This window comes from Triticum dicoccoides, chromosome 2A (assembly GCF_002162155.2).
Source record: "Triticum dicoccoides isolate Atlit2015 ecotype Zavitan chromosome 2A, WEW_v2.0, whole genome shotgun sequence".
NCBI lineage: Eukaryota > Viridiplantae > Streptophyta > Magnoliopsida > Poales > Poaceae > Triticum > Triticum dicoccoides.
Genome location: NC_041382.1, coordinates 122918903 through 122935232, shown reverse-complemented (window position 1 = coordinate 122935232; position 16330 = coordinate 122918903).

The window sequence follows — 16330 nt, the reverse complement described above, 5'->3', positions numbered from 1 at the left end:
CCCCTTGGTGCGTGCGCGCGCGGTGGCCTTGGCCTTGGCAGGCCGGCGGCTAGCAGCTTGGGCCTTTGGCCCAAGGCGCTGCAGTTTTTTTTTTTTTTTAAACGGTCTCGCACGCAGAGCGACAAAATAAAAAAAAATCTAAACGAACTCCAAAATTAATACAGTAAACTTTCCCCGACTCCTAAAAATGAGTCGAACAAAAATGAACTTTACTCGGGGCCTAAATGCAAAAAAAAATTTAAAACACGCATTTTTCCCTAAGGCAAATAAAACGCAAATAAAACTCCGGCAAAATCAAAATGGGTTTATTTATTAAATCTTCATTTTTCCTAAATTTGGGAAAGTCATATTATTCCCTCTCTCAAAATTTTTATAGGAAAACTTTATGAAGATAATTAAATAAATCCAAATGATCCTATTTTCAAAATTTGAGAAATCCCAAATATGAAAATAATGAAACTTCCAACTCTCTCCGAGGGTCCTTGAGTTGCGTGAAATTTTCTAGGATCGGAAAATGCGAGAAAAACATGATATGCATGATGACCTAATGTATAACATTCCAAATTGAAAATTTGGGATGTTACAAACGTTTACCATACGTGCATGCTACGGGACTTGCAAACTTCAACACAAGTATTTCTCAATTTCACAACTACTCAACTAGCATGACTTTGATATTATTACCTCCATATCTCAAAACAATCATCAAGCATCAAACTTTTCTTAGTATTCAACACACTCATAAGAAAAGTTTTATTATTAATCTTGCATACCAAGCATATTAGGATTTTAAGAAAATTACCATGCTATTAATACTCTCAAAATAATCTAAGTGAAGCATGAGAGATCAATAGTTTCTATAAAAGAAATCCACCACCGTGCTCTAAAAGATATAAGTGAAGCACTAGAGCAAAACTATAAAGCTCAAAAGATATAAGTGAAGCACATAGAGTATTCTATCAAATCCCAAATCATGTATGGCTCTCTCAAAAGGTGTGTACAGCAAGGATGATTGTGGTAGACTAACAAGCAAAGACTCAAATCATAAAAGACGCTCCAAGCAAAACACATGTCATGTGGTGAATAAAAATATAGCTCCAAGTAAAGTTACCGATAGAAGTAGACGAAAGAGGGGATGCCTTCTGGGGCATCCCCGAGCTTTGGCTTTTAGCTGTCCTTAGATTATATTGGGGGTGCCATGGGAATCCCCAAGCTTAGGCTCTTGCCACTCCTTGTTCCATAGTCCATCAAATATTTACCCAAAACGTGAAAACTTCACAACACAAAACTTAAAGTAGAAAATCTCGTGAGCTCCGTTAGCGAAAGAAAACAAAAGACCACTTCAAGGTACTGTAATGAACTCATTATTTTATTTATATGGGTTTTATACCAACTGTATTCCAACTTCTCTATGGATTATAAACTATTTTACTAGCCATAGATTCATCAAAATAAGCAAACAACACACGAAAAACAGAATCTGTCAAAAACAGAACAGTCTGTAGTAATCTGTAGCTAGCGCAAGATCTGGAACCCCAAAAATTCTAAAATAAATTTCTGGACGAGAAGAATTTATCAGTTAATCATCTGCAAAAATAATTAACTAAATATCACTTTCCAAATAAAAATGACAACAGTTCTCGTGAGCGCTAAAGTTTCTGATTTTTTACAGCAAGTTCAACAAGACTTTCCCCAAGTCTTCCCAATGGTTCTACTTGGCACAAACACTAATTAAACACAAAAAACACAACCAAAACAGAGGCTAAATAATTTATTTATTACAAAACAGGATCAAAAAGCAAGGAATAAAAATAAAATCGGGTTGCCTCCCAACAAGCGCTATCGTTTAACGCCCCTATCTAGGCATAACAAGCAAGAATAGATCTAGGTATTGTCATCTTTGGTTTTCAATTTTTTAGCGGAATCAAGCTCGAACCCGGGAGGTTCTTTAAGTTTCCCTTCATATTCTGAAATTTTTAGATCTAAAGAATCCAACCGCTTATTGCAAAGGGTAATCAACATATTCATGCGGTGAATATTTCCACTAATGTTCTTAAGAGGTTCAAGAGATTTCTGCAAGATTTTAGTGACTTCACAATTTTTTTCCAAAAACTTGTGTATATTCCTGAGTAGGATGAGGCCCCTTTTGTTGAGGTAGTGTTCCCACTATACCTTCTATAATTTCAAGTGCAATATGGGGATCGATTTCAATAAAATTGCCTTTGGCAACGCAATATAAGAGTTACTATGAGACATATTTAATCCAACATAAAATTGCAAAGCAAAATTCTCAGATTTATTTCAGAGGTACAATTACGATGAGATTCCATTATTCTGAACCAGGCATCTTTTAGGTTTTCTCCTAACCTTTGTTTAAAGTGAAAGATTTCGAACTCAGGGGTCAACGGAGAAGATAAGGGACTAGCCATAACGACAAGCAAACAAACTAACACACAAGCAAACAAAAAGCAAACAGGCAAAAGAGGCAAGTAGAGAAAGAGAGGGAGGATAGAGAGAGAGGGTGAATAAAATGGCAAGGGTGAAGTGGGGGAGAGGAAAACGAGAGGCAAATGGCAAATAATGTAATGCGGGAGATAGGGATTGTGATGGGTACTTGGTATGTTGACTTTTGCGCAGACTCCTCGGCAACGGCGCCAGAAATTCTTCTTGCTACCTCTTGAGCACTGCGTTGGATTTCCCCAAAGAGGAAGCGATGATGTAGCAAAGTAGCGTAAGTATTTCCCTCAGTTTTTGAGAAACAAGGCATCAATCCAGTAGGAGGCTACGCTCGAGTCCCTTGTACCTACACAAAAACAATAGCTCAACGCAATCAACGCGCTTAGGGGTTGTAAATCCCTTCACGGTCACTTACGAAAGTGAGATCTGATAGAGATGATAAAAAATATTTTTGGTATTTTTGGTATAGAGATGCAAAGTAAAAAGTAAAAGCAAAGTAAAAGAAAGCAATAATAAAGTGATGGAGATTGATATAATGAGAAAGAGACCCGGGGGCCATAGGTTTCACTAGTGGCTTCTCTCAAGAGCATAAGTATTCTTGGGTGAAAAAATTACTGTTGAGCAATTGACAGAATTGAGCATAGTTATGAGAATATCTAGGTATGATCATGTATATAGGCATCACGTCCGAGACAAGTAGACCAAAACGATTCTGCATCTACTACTATTACTCCACTCATCGACCGCTATCCAGCATGCATCTAGAGTATTAAGTTAAAAACAGAGTAACCCTTAAGCAAGATGACATGATGTAGAGGGATAGTTTCATGCAATATGATAAAAAAAACATCTTGTTATCCTTGATGGCAATGATACAATACGTGCCTTGCTGCCCCTTCTGTCACTTGGAAAGGACACCGCAAGATCGAACCCAAAGCTAAGCACTTCTCCCATGGCAAGAACAACCAATCTAGTAGGCCAAACCAAACTGATAATTCGAAGAGACTTGCAAAGATAACCAATCATACATAAAAGAATTCAAAGAAGATTCAAATATTATTCATAGATAGACTTGATCATAAACCCACAATTCATCGGTCTCAACAAACACACCGCAAAAAGAAGACTACATCAAATAGATCTCCACAAGATAGGGGGAGAACATTGTATTGAGATCCAAAAAGAGAGAAGAAGCCATCTAGCTACTAACTATGGACCCGTAGGTTTGAAGTAAACTACTCACAATTCATCGGAGGGGCTTGGATGATGATGTAGAAGCCCTCTGTGATCGATGCCCCCTCCGGTGGAGCTCCGGAACAGGCCCCAAGATGGGATCTCGTGGATACAGAAAGTTGCGGTGGTGGAATTAGGGTTTTGGCTCCGTCCCCGATCGTTTGGGGGTACGTGGATATATATAGGAGGAAGAAGTACGTCGGTGGAGCTTCGAGGGGCCCACGAGGCAAGGGGCGCGCCCTCCACCCTCGTGGCTTTCTTGACGGAGGGTCCAAGTCTCCTGGATCTTATCTGATGAGAAAATCACGCTTCCGAAGGTTTCATTCCGTTTGGACTCCGTTTGATATTCCTTTTCTTCGAAACCCTAAAACAGGCAAAAACAACAATTCTGGGTTGGGCCTCCGGTTAATAGGTTAGTCCCAAAAATAATATAAAAGTGGAAAATAAAGCCCAATAATCTCTAAAACAGTAGATAATATAGCATGGAGCAATCAAAAATCATAGATACGTTGGAGACATATCAAACATCCCCAAGCTTAATTCCGGCTCGTCCTCGAGTAGGTAAATGATAAAAACAGAATTTTTGATGCGGAGTGCTACTTGGCATAATTTTAATGTAATTCTTATTAATTGTGGTATGAATATTCAGATCTGAAAGATTCAAGACAAAAGTTCATATTGACATAAAAATGATAATACTTCGAGCATACTAACTAAGCAATTATGTCTTCTCAAAATAACATGGCCAAAGAAAGTTCATCCCTACAAAATCATATAGTTTAGTCATGTTTCATTTTCGTGACACAAGAATGCTCTCATCATGCACAACCCCAATGACAAGCCAAGCAATTGTTTCATACTTTAGTAATCTCAAACCTATAAACTTTCACGCAATATATGAGCGCGAGCCATGGACATGGCACTATGGGTGGAATAGAATATAATGAGGGGGTTATGTGGAGAAGACAAAAAGGAGAAGGTCTCACATCAACGAGGCTAATAAATGGGCTATGGAGATGCCCATCAATTGATGTTAATGCAAGGAGTAGGTATTTCCATGTAACGGATGCACTAGGGCTATAAATGTATGAAAGCTCAACAAAATAAACTAGTGGGTGTGCATCCAACTTGCTTGCTCATGAAGACCTAGGGCACTGGAGGAGGCCCATTGTTGGAATATACAAGCCAAGTTCTATAATGAAAAATTCCCACTACTATATGAAAGTGATAACATGAGAGACTCTCTACTATGAAGATCATGGTGCTACTTTTAAGCACAAGTGTGGTAAAAGGATAGTAACATTATCCCTTCTCTCTTTTTCTCTCATTTTTTTGGGCCTTCTCTTTTTTTATGGCCTTTCTCTTTTTTGGGGCCTTCTCTTTTTTATGGCCTTTCTTTTTTTTATTCCTCACTTGGGACAATGCTCTAATAATGATGATCATCACACTTCTATGTATTTACAACTCATTGATTACAACTCGATACTAGAACAAAGATGACTCTATATGAATGCCTCCGGCGGTGTATCGGCATATGCAATGAACCAAGAGTGACATGTATGAAAGAATTATGAACGGTCGCTTTGCCACAAATACTATGTCAACTACATGATCATGCTAAGCAATATGACAATGATGAATGTGTCATGATGAACGGAATGATGGAAAGTTGCATGGCAATATATCTCGGAATGGCTATGGAAATGCCATAATAGGTAGGTATGGTGGCTGTTTTGAGGAAGATATAAGGAGTTTTATGTGTGAAAGAGCGTATCATATCACGGGGTTTGGATGCACCAGCGAAGTTTGCGCCAACTCTCAATGTGAGAAAGGGTAATGCACGGTACCGAAGAGGATAGCAAGGATGGAAGGGTGAGAGTGTGTATAATCCATGGACTCAACATTAGTCATAAAGAACTCACATACTTATTGCAAAAATCTACAAGTCATCAAAAACCTCGGCACTACGCGCATGCTCCTAGGGGGATAGATTGGTAGGAAAAGACCATCGCTCGTCCCCGACCGCCACTCATAAGGATGACAATCAAATAACACCTCATGTTTCAAATTTGTTGCATAACATTTACCATACGTGCATGCTATGGGACTTGCAAACTTCAACACAAGTATTTCTCAATTTTACAACTACTCAACTAGCATGACTTTGATATTATTACCTCCATATCTCAAAACAGTCATCAAGCATCAAACTTTTCTTAGTATTCAACACACTCATAAGAAAGTTTTATTATTAATCTTGCATACCAAGCATATTAGGATTTTAAGCAAATTTCCATGATATTAAGACTCTCAAAATAATCTAAGTGAAGCATGAGTGGTCAATAGTTTCTATAAAACAAATCCACCACCGTGCTCTAAAAGATATAAGTGAAGCACTAGAGCAAAACTATAAAGCTCAAAAGATATAAGTGAAGCACATAGAGTATTATATCAAATTCCAAATCATGTATGGCTCTATCAAAAGGTGTGTACAGCAAGGATGATTGTGGTAGACTAACAAGCAAAGACTCAAATCATAAAAGACGCTCCAAGTAAAACACATATCATGTGGTGAATAAAAATATAGCTCCAAGTAAAGTTACCGATAGAAGTAGACGAAAGAGGGGATGCCTTCCGGGGCATCCCCAAGCTTTGGCTTTTAGGTGTCCTTAGATTATCTTGGTGGTGCCATGGGCATCCCCAAGCTTAGGCTCTTGCCACTCCTCATTCCATAGTCCATCAAATATTTACCCAAAACGTGAAAACTTCACAACACAAAACTTAAAGTAGAAAATCTCGTGAGCTCCGTTAGCGAAAGAAAACAAAAGACCACTTCAAGGTACTGTAATGAACTCATTATTTTATTTATATGGGTGTTATACCAACTGTATTCCAACTTCTCTATGGATTATAAACTATTTTACTAGCCATAGATTCATCAAAATAAGCAAACAACACACGAAAAACAGAATCTGTCAAAAACAGAACAGTCTGTAGTAATCTATAGCTAGCGCAAGATCTGGAACCCCAAAAATTCTAAAATAAATTTCTGGACGAGAGGAATTTATCTATTAATCATCTTCAAAAATAATTAACTAAATATCACTTTCCAAATAAAAATGACAACAGTTCTCGTGAGCGCTAAAGTTTCTGTTTTTTACAGCAAGTTCAACAAGACTTTCCCCAAGTCTTCCCAACGGTTCTACTTGGCACAAACACTAATTAAACACAAAAAACACAACCAAAACAGAGGCTAAATAATTTATTTATTACTAAACAGGATCAAAAAGCAAGGAATAAAAATAAAATCGGGTTGCCTCCCAACAAGCGCTATCGTTTAACGCCCCTAGCTAGGCATAACAAGCAAGAATAGATCTTGGTATTGCCATCTTTGGTTTTCAATTTTTTAGTGGAATCAAGCTCGAACCCGGGAGGTTCTTTATGTTTCCCTTCATATTCTGAAATTTTTAGATCTAAAGAATCCAACCGCTTATTGCAAAGGGTAATCAACATATTCATGCGGTGAATATTTCCACTAATGTTCTTAAGAGGTTCAAGAGATTTCTGCAAGATTTTAGTGACTTCACAATTTTTTTTCAAAAATTTGTGTATCTTCCTGAGTAGGATGAGGCCCCTTTTGTTGAGGTAGTGTTCCCACTATACCTTCTATAATTTCAAGTGCAATATGGGGATCGATTTCAATAAAATTGCCTTTGGCAACGCAATCCAAGAGTTACCTATGAGACATATTTAATCCAACATAAAAATTGCGAAGCAAAATTCTCAGATTTATTTCAGAGGTACAATTACGATGAGATTCCATTATTCTGAACCAGGCATCTTTTAGGTTTTCTCCTAACCTTTGTTTAAAGTGAAAGATTTCGAACTCAGGGGTCAACGGAGAAGATAAGGGACTAGCCATAACGACAAGCAAACAAACTAACACACAAGCAAACAAAAAGCAAACAGGCAAAAGAGGCAAGTAGAGAAAGAGAGGGAGGATAGAGAGAGAGAGGGTGAATAAAATGGCAAGGGTGAAGTGGGGGAGAGGAAAACGAGAGGCAAATGGCAAATAATGTAATGCGGGAGATAGGGATTGTGATGGGTACTTGGTATGTTGACTTTTGCGCAGACTCCCCGGCAACGGCGCCAGAAATTCTTCTTGCTACCTCTTGAGCACTGCGTTGGATTTCCCTGAAGAGGAAGGGATGATGCAGCGAAGTAGCGTAAGTATTTCCTCAGTTTTTGAGAACCAAGGTATCAATCCAGTAGGAGGCTACGCTCGAGTCCCTCGTACCTACACAAAAACAATAGCTCAACGCAATCAACGCGCTTAGGGGTTGTCAATCCCTTCACAGTCACTTACTAAAGTGAGATCTGATAGAGATGATAAATAATATTTTTGGTATTTTTGGTATAGAGATGCAAAGTAAAAAGTAAAAGCAAAGCAATAATAAAGTGATGGAGATTGATATAATGAGAAAGAGACCCGGGGGCCATAGGTTTCACTAGTGGCTTCTCTCAAGAGCATAAGTATTCTACGGTGGGTGAACAAATTACTGTTGAGCAATTGACAGAATTGAGCATAGTTATGAGAATATCTAGGCATGATCATGTATATAGGCATCACGTCCGTGACAAGTAGACCGAAACGATTCTGCATCTACTACTATTACTCCACTCATCGACTACTATCCAGCTTGCATCTAGAGTATTAAGTTAAAAACAGAGTAACGCCTTAAGCAAGATGACATGATGTAGAGAGATAAATTCATGCAATATGAAATAAACCCCATCTTGTTATCCTCGATGGCAACGATGCAATACGTGCCTTGCTGCCCCTTCTGTCACTGGGAAAGGACACCGCAAGATCGAACCCAAAGCTAAGCACTTCTCCCATGGCAAGAACAACCAATCTAGTAGGCCAAACCAAACTGATAATTCGAAGAGACTTGCAAAGATAACCAATCATACATAAAAGAATTCAAAGAAGATTCAAATATTATTCATATATAGACTTGATCATAAACCCACAAATTCATTGATCTCAACAAACACACCGCAAAAAGAAGATTACATCAAATAGATCTCCAGGAGAGAGGGGGAGAACATTGTATTGAGATCCAAAGAGAGAGAAGAAGCCATCTAGCTACTAACTATGGACCCGTAGGTTTGAAGTAAACTACTCACAATTCATCGGAGGGGCTTGGATGATGATGTAGAAGCCCTCCATGATCGATGCCCCCTCCGACGGAGCTCCGGAATAGGCCCCAAGATGGGATCTCGTGGATACAGAAAGTTGCGGTGGTGGAATTAGGGTTTTGGCTCCGTCCCCGATCGTTTGGGGGTACGTGGATATATATAGGAGGAAGAAGTACGTCGGTGGAGCTTCGAGGGGCCCACGAGGCAGGGGGCGCGCCCTCCACCCTCGTGGCCGCCTCGTGGCTTTCTTGACGGAGGGTCCAAGTCTCCTGGATCTTATCTGATGAGAAAATCACGTTTCCGAAGGTTTCATTCCGTTTGGACTCCGTTTGATATTCCTTTTCTTCGAAACCCTAAAACAGGCAAAAAAACAGCAATTCTGGGCTGGGCCTCCGGTTAATAGGTTAGTCCCAAAAATAATATAAAAGTGGAAAATAAAGCCCAGTAATCTCTAAAATAGTAGATAATATAGCATGGAGCAATCAAAAATTATAGATACGTTGGAGACATATCAGGTAACAGGGGGCAGGGAGACGATGTTTACCCAGGTTAGGGCCCTCTTGATGGAGGTAATACCCTACGTCCTGCTTGATTGTTCTTAATGATATGAGTATTACAAGAGTTGATCTACCACGAGATCAAAGAGGCTAAACCCTAGAAGCTAGCCTATGGTATGATTGTATCTTGTCCTACGGACTAAAACCCTCCCGTTTATATAGACACCGGAGGGGGCTAGGGTTACACAAGGTCGGTTACAAAGGAGGAGATATACATATCGTATTACCTAGCTTCCCTTCCAGGCGAAGTAGAGTCCTATCCGGACAGGGGACGAAATCTTCAATCTCGTATCTTCATAGTCCAACAGTCCGGCCAAAGGATATAGTCCGGCTGTCCGGAGGCCCCCTAATCCAGGACTCTCTAAGTAGCCCCTGAACCTGGCTTCAATGACGATGAGTCCGGCGCGCAGTATTGTGTTCGGCATTGCAAGGCGGGTTCCTCCTCCGCATACACCATGGAAGAGTTTTGAATACAAGGATAGTGTCCGGCCCTGCAAAATAAGTTCCACATACCACTGTAGAGAGAATAATATTTCCACTAATCGTTGACGCTTTATGGCCAGAGGGTTCCTTCCCATAGGTGTCCGGATTGTGGCAGCGGAAGTGGTTTTACATCACAGCTCCCCGAAGTGCCAAGTGGGTAGCTGCCCCACCTTTCGCTCGGGCCCCCCACCGCAATTGATGTCATGGATCAGCAGGGGCTGAGCTGGGGTCCAGCAAAGGACATGCCAATACTGCAGAGCCGTATCCGAGATCTCTTTGAGAGAGATTTTAGTCTGGTTATGGTAATGCAAGTTATGTTAGTTCGTCGAGTCCAGCCTTGCAAACGCCGGCCCCTCCGCATGTGGGAATTCAACCCGAAAGGACCGCGAGCTATTCAGCATTTCCTCGGCATGACGCTCGAAGAGATGTACAAATCGTTCTTCGGACCCCAAATAGATTGTCCGGACACCAGCGAGGACGTGGGTCTGAGCTACAACCGCCCCGCTTCCCAAGTAAGTAATCCCATGTCGAACCTACTGTCCTTTTATTTATCATGGCATCATTCTAAAGAGCCGCTCTTTGACCAGGACTGGATAACAAAGGCGATGATGATCAGGTGTTCGGCCCCCCTTCCTAAGGGCTTGGACAATCCGGTACTGGACAAGATGCTCGAGTCGGCGCCTTATCCAGTGCCCTCAAAGGAAGATGATGGGGGAATAGAGAGGGCGAAAGCGGGCCTCACTCGCTACTTATACCAGCCGGGGGAATGAGCGCCTCCACGAGGGAGGACAACCGAAGGGAAGAATCTGACATTCTCTCTCCCCGGGGAAGGAAGAGGACTACCTCTGAAGATCCGGAAACTAAGGTTTCCAAACGGGAGAAGAAATCTTCATCAGAGGGTCCTGCCTCAGAGGGTATTCTTGCCGCACAATGTCAGCGCGGGGATCAGCCCTCTACCGAGCTGTAAGTAATCGAAAAGTACTTAATAGTGGAAACATCCTACCTTACTTCCGAAGACAATAACCGATGCTTATAAATTGTAGTCCGGATCGTAGCCCTTCTCGACAGAGTTCGTCTTCGGGGGATCTTCTTCCGGAGATGATGGAGAGCGAAACGCCTCCCCCTAACACCCCGCCTCATGAAGCGGGCGACCTTGAAGTGTCGTCGCGAAGGGTATCTCCGGATCCACTAAGGCGAGAGGATAACCCTTTGGCTACCCGGAATCCCCAGTATCCGACTCCTAAGGAGAGCGACAGCAAGGGTCCGTACAGCATGCAGTCGGACGCGCTGAAGGATCTTCTGGGGCAAGCGGCCATCTCGGAAGCGCATCGTACGCTAATGGGGACGGTAATTGAAAGGATTTCATCCACTGAAAGTGGTTTGCATGAATCCTTTATGAGTCTGCTGAAAGTCTTTGAGGTACATGAAATAGTGTATGTTTTTGACACTATCGCACACATTAGGTGTGCCCTATGCAGATAGTAGCCCCTAAGACTCTGGTTGTCGTCAAAAACGGTGACAAACAGAGGATCATAGTCCCAGGTAATAACCAGACCGCCTTTATGTGCAGGTGGCTGAAGCTTCGGTGGCTAGCCAGACTGATGGGTTTGCCGAGCTAAAGCGGCAACTTGATGCGGCAGATGCCAACATCGTGCTTGTCAACAAGCGGCTTGACAAGGCACAGGGTAAGTGATTTTTTGCGGTGATCAACACATAGTAAGAGGAGCATGATGCCAGTATCTTTAATATGTTGTGACTGCAGATGGAGCTGCCACCGTGGAGACCCTTCGGGCAGAGCTTGCCCGAGCCAAGGAGCAAGCAAGGAGTAGCAATGCAGCCGCTCTAAAGGCGGCCGAAGAGTTAAGGGCCGAACCGGCCGCGCATTGCGAAAGCAAGGAAAAAATAGCCAAGATGGCTATAGAGTTAAAAGATGCCCTTGACCATTACCATCTTCTTGAATAAGAAAACCGGGCGAAGGTGACGGACCTGGAGAAGGCCCTGGTGGCTGCCAAGGAAGCCTGCTCCAAAATTAGAGCGACGAAGGAGGAGCTGAATCAAGCTGCAGATATCGTGTCTGGGAAGCCCTTCTTGTTGCGAACTAAGTTCGGAGATCCGAAGTATGCTCCTCTGGACCGGATATGGAGTTCTCCGGATGCCGACATGGATTTGGCTGCAAGTGCTGCTGATGCGGCAGAGTACTTCAAGGATCAGAAAGGTCCTGAAGTGGAAAAGTTGTTCTGGTCACAGTTTCACGCTCCAGTCCGTCCGCTGCTGTTGAATGGGCGAATGGCTGAGTGGGCCGAGCTCCATAGGTTGTCCGGACTTGCCATGAGGTCCATTGTGGATCACCTATGGTCGAGAGGGCCAAGGCCGAATAGCTACTTTAGTTTAGTGCAACAATTCCTTGGTGTTGTGCCACGCATCGATGTTGTAAAGAGATTGGCGTGCATAGAGGGTGCGCGGATGGCCTTTGCCCGTGTCAAGACATACTGGGCGGAGATAGAGGCCACCACTGTTGTGACACAGGGTTCGGCCGTAGGCCGAGTGGCTGTCGAGCACTACTTTGAAGAAGTTCTTGAAGGTGCTCGTTCGATAGAGGCTCGGTGCTCGAAGAATATTATGTTCTAGCGACATGTATTCCCATTGTAAAAACAATGTTTTATTGAATTATCAAGGCTGTATTTATACTTTTGCCTGAAAGTACTAGGATGCCTCATGTGCGGCCGTTTATGTATATATGTATATAACCTGAAAGTTTGCAGTCATCGGCTTCCGCCCCACGCATATAATGCGGGGGTGTTCACAGAAAATGCATATCCACACTTGATCCAACGTCTTGGTCCATTAAGGAGGTGATAGCACAGCGAACGAGGCAATCAGACTATATTGCTTTAACACTTTCACTTAGCCATAGGAGTTTGACGGTGGGGCTACTATATAGCCCCTGGTACTCCTGCGCTCGTCCGAATACGGGGCGCATACGTACATGACCGGGAAACGGCCCTTCGTTAATGCGGAGGAATCCCGAAGATTCCGATGAGTCATTGAGTGGTTGACCATTCTCTCGCTATATCATGACAGTCAGTTTTCGGCTTTCTCTACTGAGGTGCTCATCCGGATGAACCAGGGCACAATCGCAGTAGTTCTCCCAGTGCTACCTTAGCCGATATAACGGAACGTAAGGTACCAAAACATGGGAGTCGGGCAATCCCAACATGTGACCAAAGACATGATTCGGAGCTGATGCATATAGGGCCAAACTCGCGACGCCGAACACTCCCTAAGGTGTTTGGTCTTTATAACATATACCGGGCTAAAAAATGCCCTTAATAACAAATCCCATGTGTCCAGGTACGTGCAAAATCCTGACGTGGCCACATGCCAATAACGCCAGCATCCTTCTCGGTTGTGTGGAGTATCCGGAGGATGTGAGCAACAAGAGAGTAAAAAAGGTTTACACAGGGTCTTAATCTAAAAAGAAACCTTTGGGTGGGTCCCTGCTGCGCGTCTGTGAGTGTCTCCATTGTGCTGTGTCCTGGACGGGTGTAGCACGATTGTCATCTGTAAAAGGAAAGAACTTAGGTGAAAGTTTCCGTGCCAAAAAGAAGAATTGGTTATTATCAATGAACTATCAAAATTCAGGAGAAGCCAAGTTGAGCCGGGCTGGCCCTGATTACACGCGGGAAGCCCCTGGTATTGAGGGTTTGATCATCAAACCAATCTCATGCATATATGATGGAACGCCGGATTCGTTTAACCGTGTCTGTGGTCTTGACGACCTGCCATTTTTTCTGGTTGGTGAGGTCGTCTAGTTTGCGGCTGTTAGAGCCGCCGCATCCTCTTCCGTACGTAAGAAACGTCCGGTATTTCCACTAACTGAGATGATGCCACATGGACCGGGCATCTTAAGCTTGAGAAAAGCATAATGCGGTATTGCATTAAAACGAGCGAAAGTCGTTCTTCCGAGTAGTGCTTGATAACCACTTCGGAATGGGGCGATGTGAAAAGTTAACCTTTCGCTTCAGAAGTTATCAGGAGAACCGAATACCACCTCTAGTAGTAGAGAGCCCGTACAACGGGCCTCTTGGCCTGGTATTACTCCCTTGAAGGTAGTATTACTATGGCTTATTTGTGTCGGGTCTATCCCCATTTTGCGGACTGTGTCCTGATATATCAGATTTAGATCACTGCCGCCGTTCATGAGGACTCGTGTGAAATGGTACCCATTTATTATTGGATCTAACACCAAGGCCGTCAGTCCTTAGTGCCAGATATTTGTCTCGTGATCCCTACGATCAAAAGTGATCGGGCAGGCCAACCAGGAGTTGAACCTAGGGGTGACGGGCTCTATGGCGCGTGTGCCTCGGAGTGCATGCTTGCTTCTCCTCTTTGTCACATGGATCACGTTTACTGTTTTAACCTCTGGTGGGAACTTTTTCTGTCCTCCGGCGCTTTGCTGGCGAGGTTCATCCTTGTCTTCGCTTGGCGTCTCTTCCCCTTTGTATTCGGCGTTTAGCTTACCAGCCTACTTGAAGACCCAACATTCTCTGTGGGTATGATTTGCAGGTTTGTCTGGGGTGCCGTGAATCTGACAGAATTTGTCAAGAATTTTGTTTAGGCCAGATTGTCCTTCTCCACTGGCTTTAAAAGGCTTTTTTCGCTGACCTGGTCGGGAGCCCCTAAATCCGACGTTTACCTCTATGTTATCTGGGCTACCTTCTTTATTTCGATGCTTGTTTTTGTTGCGTCGTGGCTTACCATTGTCATCCCTGACTTCGGATGTGCTTGGGTCGCTGGTGCTGCTACGGACCAACCAGCTATCCTCGCCCGCACAAAAGCGGGTCATGAGGCTTGTTAGGGCTGCCATTGTTCTCGATTTTTCTTGGCCAAGGTGTCTGGCGAGCCATTCGTCTCGGACGCTGTGTTTAAAAGCTGCTAAGGCTTCGGTGTCCGGACAGTCAACAATTTGGTTCTTCTTAGTGAGGGACCTGTTCCAAAGCTTTTGGGCGGACTCTCCGGATTGTTGGATTATATGACTTAAATCGTCTGCATCCGGAGGTCGGGCATAAGTCCCTTGAAAAATGGCCCGAAAAGCGTCCTCGAGCTCCTCCCAACTTCCAATTGAGTTTTCAGGGAGGCTTTTCAGCCAGTGCCGAGCTGGCCCTTTAAGCTTGAGGGGCAAGTATTTAATGGCATGGAGATCGTCTCCACGAGCCATATGAATATGGAGGATAAAGTCCTCTATCCAGACTCCAGGGTCTGTGGTCCCGTCATACGCCTCTATGTTCATCGGTTTGAATCCCTCTGGGAATTCGTGATCTAGCACCTCATCAGTGAAACATAAGGGGTGTGCGGCACCCCTGTATTGGGATGTGCCATGGTGTTCGGACGGTTGTAGTATTCGGTGTTGGTTTTGTACCGTAGTGCGCTTCCTAGATCCATAGATGGATCTGGTCGTGCCGGATTTTTGACGCAAGTTCTCATGTAGATCGTGTGTTGACTTATGCGCGACTTTGTTAGCCACTCTATCGCGTTCACGAGGTGGTGGATCCGGCCGGTTGGCCATATCATTCTTCGACTGTCTGGGCTCTAAGGCCTCATCGTCGAATTCCGGTAATAGCTTGCGCTTTGGATAGCTATTTTTATGGTAACTTCCACAATACTTTATTAAATTGTTCCACCTGCTGTTGAGCGTATCTTGTGCGACCTTGAGCCTTTGCTTTTGTTTCTTTAGGCTTCTCGATGTTGCAATAAGCCATCTGTGGAGGTTCTCTTGCTCCAAATGCGTTTCCAGAATTATGTGTGCATCTTCGTCCGGACTGTTTTCTTCCCCAGACGGGGTTTGATGAGGCTTATCCTTGGTGTCGTCTTGTTCAAACGTCGGATCGGTACTATGTTTGCAGTTTGCATCTTGATCGTGCTCTGCCACCGGGGTGGTGCAGTCGTCATTTCTTCTAGAGTCGACGGGACTGTTATTTCCTCTTGCGCTGTTATTGCTGTTTTTGCTATGGCGGGACTTAGAGCGGCGCCGCTGACGTTAGCGCATGGGTTGCTTGGAGGGGGCATCCTCCGCTGTCTCTTTGCCATTCCCCTCTCTGGGTGTATCCACCATGTATACATCATGTGATGAAGTGGCGGTCCAGCGCCCTATGGGCGGTGGTTCCTGTTCGTCTCATGCATCATCGTCCATACCGTCGATGTCTTCGGAGTCGAAGTCGAGCATGTCGGTTAAGTCGTCGACAGTGGCTACTAAGTGGGTGGTGGGTGGGCAGTGAATTTCTTCGTCGTCCGCATCCCATTCTAGCCAGACATAGTTCGGCCAAGGTTCTCCTGACAGGGAGATAGACCTTAATGAATTTAACACATCTCCGAAAGGTGAGTGCTGAAAGATATCTACG